Below are 6,245 nucleotides of genomic sequence, written 5' to 3' on the forward strand. Positions count from 1 at the left end.
GGGCTTTATGCCCATTAAGCTTATGTGCTCACTTAGCCTTCCTAACTGCTGCCCAGTTGGGCTTCCTTGGATGGCGTGGGACCCAAGCATTGATCTACACATCAGCCACATGGGTTCGGCCCAGCATTTGTCACAAGGCTTGGCCGAATACACTGCTATGGATAGTGAACCCCCTGAAACCCATCACATGGGCCCTATGGGCCCAACACTTACCCTAAGAGGTCCTTGGGCCAAGCAACCTTGTAACACCTAGGGATTGTGGGCAGATACAAGATTAGCCCATCAGGCATTATCCTCAATGGTCTTACACTCAACCTCTCAGCCCATAATGATCAAACACTGCCCGACAAGAGAGAACCTCTCCTTTGGCTGCAAGGAATAGTGTTGCACTCTCTACTTATATGGATCCCGGGAATTGAAACCTTTTGCAAACATTTTAGAAACCATAAAATATATACTTTTATATCTCATATAAAATATATTTTGCAAAACAAATCTCAACGATTGAAATCAGTTGCCGGTAGTCTTGGTTTCCATTTGTGAGAGTGCATCTCCAATCATTACCTTTGTCTGACAAAGGGGCTGATCTTGTCACTATCATCACCCACTCATATGAATTCTCAAACTGTTCCAACATTCCTAGGTTTGACCCCCCACTAAGGATCTCACTGGAAATAAAATACAACCCAATCCAACAAAGGTGTATGTATTTGGTACATCAAAGATAACCCAATCCAACACCTAGTGCAGTGTCATAATGGAGTCTAGGGGTCGGGTGTAACTTTCCAGTTTTGCCCATTAAATTCCAAGGTCCAAGGCAATACTGGGAATCTGATCCAGTTCAGAGATTCAATTAACCCTACACTATATGTGCCTAGGGTCTCACCCTGGTAGCTAAGACAGGCCACCCCAACCGACTTGGTGGCACAACAGTGTCAACCTTATCAGGATAGGTCTCTCCAGACCGACCCATTGGCTGTGAACATTCTAAACTAACATGAGTCTCATTAGGTGTCCAGTTTAAGGGTATTTTACAGAAACATACCAAGGGAACATGAATCAAATATGTACTTTTATTCATTTACAATAAACTCATAAAGTACATCATTCTGATTGAAGCTAAGGGCATACAAAACTGTCCAACATAGCATGCTTACAATCTGCCCCACTTGAACTTCTATGTTCTTAATCAATGCTTCATGGCTTTGGAATCTTGCTTCCATTTCATTGATGAACTTAGAAATCATCTCCTCCAAATTACTCTTTTTTTCTTGTGGGGGCGGCTGTAGTTGGAATCCCATGGGTGCCTTTTTTTGATTGGTGCTCCATGAAAAGTTAGGATGATTCCTCCACCCTGGGTTGTATGTATTTGAGTAGGGATTGAAATTCGGCTTGCCAGCATGAGAGATAAAATTAGCATTCACATGGGAAATAAAAGGACTATTTAATTGACAACCAGAATTTATATGTCCTATTTAACCTCATAAATCGCATGAGATGCTAGGTGATGTATTAGTGAGTACAATATTAAAAGTATTAAGTTTCTTATTCAGATTAGCAATTTGCACAGATAGGGCTGCAAAGGAATTGATGTGGAGTACTCTCCTCTGATTGGTTCGGTCATTACTCCACTGGTAGCTGTTTGACACCATCTCCTCCACTAAATCATAAGCTTCCTTCAGAGTTTTTCTCATGATTGTGCCACCTGCGGCTGCATTAATAATGGATCGACTAGAAGGGGTAATACCATTATAAAAAGTCTGAATTTGATGCCAAGTTGGTATCCCATGGTGAGGACACTTCCTAAGCATCTCCTTGAATCATTCCCATGCTTCATACAAGGATTCCCTCTCAAATTGAGCAAAAGTAGTAATATCATTAATTAGCTTTGCTGTTTTAGAGGGTGGGAAATATTTAGCCAAAAATTTTTGGGTTAGATCATTCCAAGTGGTGATACTTCCTGCAGGGTCATCACTAATTCCATTATGCCAATCTTTAGCTCTATCACGCAATGAAAAAGGAAATAATCTAAGCCTAATAACATCATCAATAATTCCATTATGTTTAAATGTATCACATATTTCTAAAAAGTGAACAATGTGTGCATTAGGGTCATCACTTGGTAACCCACTAAACAAAATACTTGTTTGTATCATCTGAATTATTGCAGGTGATGTGTGGCTCATTGTGACACTAGCAAGTGCACTAGCCATTCAAGTAATAAAGTAGTGAGTGAAGTATCATTCCCACGAGGATTTAGGAAACAATTACCAATACTAAATTGAACATTTCTTATCTGATCAACAAATAAATCAAAACTCTAATGAAAGCTAAGAAATCCTAAATTAAAATCTATCTAAATCATTGGTCCAATTGCCTTCAATTCAGGTTAGAAGAGTAAGCAGTAAATGTCAATCTCAGAATTCAGCAATCTATCAATTTGGATCATTCGAATGAATCATGATTGAGCCTTGGTTTGGTGAAACCCCAAGGTCATGAACAGCCTCTCTCAAGCGCATGTTCATCCTATGCATGAGTGACGGTTCTTCTATCTCTAGCAAGAATCTAATCCCCATGCATGCATTTCTTCAAACACTTCTAAGGCATCAATTCAAATCTGAATTGATCACCAACTGAATTGTGCAAGTTATCTCTAACCTTGCACTCAATTCAGTTCTTGAATAGTAGATCTGAATTCCTAGAGTCTCTCTCAAGCACTCTAGGAATTCCAAGCTGTAGATTAATTCGCCCAATCTGAAATTTGCAGATCTGAATTCTCTTTCAAGCAATTCAGATCTTGCAATCTCAGATCTGAGAATTCAGATCTGAGTTTTGAAGGTTAGTTGGCCGAATTGATCTGCAATCACACCCTTATTCAAGAAACTTCAAGTACAATGCATGATCATTTGAATGAATCAAAAAGAATTAGATTGCTGAACTGAAATTTTACAAGCTGAAATACATCAAGGAAGAATGGAAACAAGGAGAAAGAAGAAAGAACATATAACTAAGAAACTGAATTCAAATCAAAAGAGAATGAAACTACAAATGATTTATTACAAAAAATCTTTGAATCACAATCCCTCAATTCGAACTCACCTTCTTCTTCTAGCTTGCCTGTCTTGAACTTCCTTCAGCCCTTCTTCTTCTTCTTCCTTGCGCCTAGCCTTCTTCTCTTCTCTTCTCTCAAGGTGGCTGAACCTCTAAGAGTGGGAGAGCCTTTCTCTCAAGCAATTGAACAACTTTCTCCCCTCCTAGAGGCCTCCTTATATAGTTTTTCAAGGGGGCTCTTGCCCCTTCTTGAAGCCTCTAGAATGGGGTGTATTACACCCCTCATGAACCTTCTAGAGTGCTCCCTCCTTCTCTTCAAGAAACTCCTAGAAGTTGCCGCCCCTAGCTCCCTTTGGGCTGCTATTTGGGCTACAACTTAGCTTGCTTTGAACTCATGTGGGCTACACTCTAGGCTGTTATTTGGGCTAAAAATGGGCCTTCCTTGCTGGGCCGAATTCTCCTCATAGCTAGGCTTTATTTTCTTGGGTTTTCTCAAGGAATTCACTTGCTCTTTTTGGGCCGAAGTGCTCTCTCTTGCTTCCACGACCGGGCTGGACTGAAATTGGTCTTTTTGAACCTTCTTTTCTTGCCTTTTTCCTTCCTTTTCTTGGATTGATTATCCCTGAACCTATTCTTAGCATTAAGCTAAATTAAGGCAAAAATTAATAAAACCGTTATAAAAATCCATGCTAAAGTCCTCAAAAATTATAGATAAATTGTAAGTTCATCAGCAGGCTTGATTTTGAAATTGTTGGCATGAATGGTGGGCTTGCAAATGCTGGAAGTCACCCCATCAATGTTTGGACAAGCATTGTCCAAGAGGGTGCGATTTCCTTCTGCCATCTTTTCTTCAATCTCTATTGCTGGTTTGCCAATAACAACATCTTTTCTTGCTTTAACTTTGTTGGCCCTTTGCAACAAGCGAAGGGTCCTCTCAATTTCTGGATCGAATTCAGCTAGTCCCTCTCTTCTAGTGCGTGTCATGCACTAGTAAATCTGAACCAGCAAGAATTCGAACAAGTAAAATAAAATAATAACAAGAGAGTAATAACAAAATAATAAAAACAGAAATGAAAAGTCCAAATTAATCAAGGTTAACAAGTTCTAATATTATTTTAGGATTAAATCTCTGGCAACGACGCCAAAAACATGATAGCTATAAATATAATCCTAACAAGTGCACTAGTTATCAAATAGTATAAAAAATATCGTTCCCATGGGGATTTAACAAAATAAGTATTAAAACCACAGTCTTCCCTAATTATTTGGACAATCGAAATTCAGCAAGGACTATTGAAAATAAAAACTAGAAAAAGAAAATAGAAGCAAGGGTGATCACTAACCGAATATGCAATGGATGAAATCACTAGGGATTTTGGTCCACCTATCCAATGTAATGAATATTAATGGATTCGATTAACCAAGATTATTTGTCATTCCCATAAGATGAGGTCTTTCCAATTTTATTTAATATTCTCTCTCGAGATATACTAAAACTACACCCATCAGGTAACCTTTCGATCTCTCGAGTAGAGCTCTCAAGATGGAAGTGCATTAAATCCAAGGAAAACCATTAAATTCAGATGAATCATGTATGCATATCTCTATATACCTTTCAATTCACACTATAAACTATTCAGTCGATTATGTGAATTCCTCTCTCGATTCAATCACATAACCCAAATCAATTAAGAGGTGGCCAATCTCTTAATTGCATTAAGCACAATAATTCCTAGACTATATGGAAATCACAATCTTGGAAAAAGCATAAAAATAAAAATATATTCATTAACCTAGTTAGGCTTTCCACAGCCCTAGCAAGAAACAAATCAGTTCATGATAAAAGAATTAAAGCATACAAAGGGAAAGAAAGAACTCTTGAATTTGCCCATGGTGCTGAGATCTCCTCTTCTTGCTGCCACATTCTTCTTGAGGTTTCTTGAATTCTTGATCACCTTCCCCAAGTTTCTTGATTTTTTTTCTCCTTTCTTGATTGATTGCTTCTTTGCTTCTTGATTCAATCCAGAGATTGAGTGATACCTAAAGCTGGTCCACCCCCCACCCCTTTATATAGCTTAAAGGGGAGGGGGTGGTCTCCTACTTCCTCTTGAAGTTTATCTTGCAAGAATAGAAAGTCCATGTCTAGTCCTACTCTTATCTCTTTATCTAGTGAACTCAATCCCTTTATCTTACTAAGATTATATCAAGAATTTGGATCTAGAAGGACTCTTCTCAGTTTCTTGTTCTTGGATTCGTATTAGACCTTCTTTGCGAATTAGGCTGCTGCTAGGCTTTTTTACAAGTTGGGCTTTAGCTGCGGATTGGGCCTTCCTATGAATTTGCCCCAAATTCGGGCCTGGATTTGACTTTGATGCAGGACGAATCTATAAAAGCCCAAAACAATAAATTGTGGCTTTTTCTCTTATACTTCCATTGGGTCTTGAATCAGCCCAATTGGAGTTCGGGTATGCGAGTTAGGCCCAATTGTGAAAATTCATCTGATTTTCCTTTCTTTGCTTCTGATGCCTTCTTTCATGCCCTGAACCGAAATACAACAAATATGACTCCAATTAAGTACTAATTCAGTATGAAAGACAAAATATTTGCGGATAAAAATATGATAAATTCTACTTTCATTATTTATGTGAAGGAATGAGAGACCCATCATATGGATAATCGAACCCTGCAGGTAGGTAGGGCAAAATTTTAAAAAATTTCTCTCTCTCCCATGTAGGAATCACATTCCTTGTTGTAGAAAATCTGCATTTTCAATGATCAATCTTGAACCTAAACCAAACCAGATCTGAAAGCAAGAGGTAGGAGAGGGATATACCTGATATAGAGTATTAGTAACTCCCAACAAAGGTGTTCACGCCCAGTGTAGGGTGGGGTGGAGCAGAATCAACAGGTGGTTTTTCACAAGAACCAAATCCTTCAGCAAGAATTCGATGGAGGGTATGTGAGCACGACTTCATATCAGTTTTTCATCAAAAACTAATATCAAGAACCTTTCTTGATTGCTCCTACAGGTGGAGAATGAACTGGCAATGGCAGCAGCAAGAGCGGGGCACAAGAGCAGAAGATGGAGTAGTCTTATTGTTGTTGTCTTCTCTCTTTCTGTGATCTGATACCTGATTGAGTGAATGGAGGTTCACCTTCCTCCTCCTTTTATAGCCTTAAAGAGATCAGCTCCC

General features: G+C 38.8%; 1 non-coding gene across 1 annotated transcript; it reads left to right on the plus strand.

Moving 5' to 3' along the window:
- The first annotated feature begins 1,782 nt into the window (after positions 1-1,782).
- On the plus strand, positions 1,783-1,889 carry LOC148861074 (small nucleolar RNA R71). The gene has a single exon (XR_016095161.1). It is a non-coding gene; the product is annotated as a small nucleolar RNA R71 (small nucleolar RNA).
- The last annotated feature ends 4,356 nt before the right edge of the window (positions 1,890-6,245 follow it).

This window comes from Nelumbo lutea, chromosome 4 (assembly GCF_056320005.1).
Source record: "Nelumbo lutea isolate HS-2025 chromosome 4, American lotus-T2T, whole genome shotgun sequence".
NCBI classification, from domain to species: domain Eukaryota; kingdom Viridiplantae; phylum Streptophyta; class Magnoliopsida; order Proteales; family Nelumbonaceae; genus Nelumbo; species Nelumbo lutea.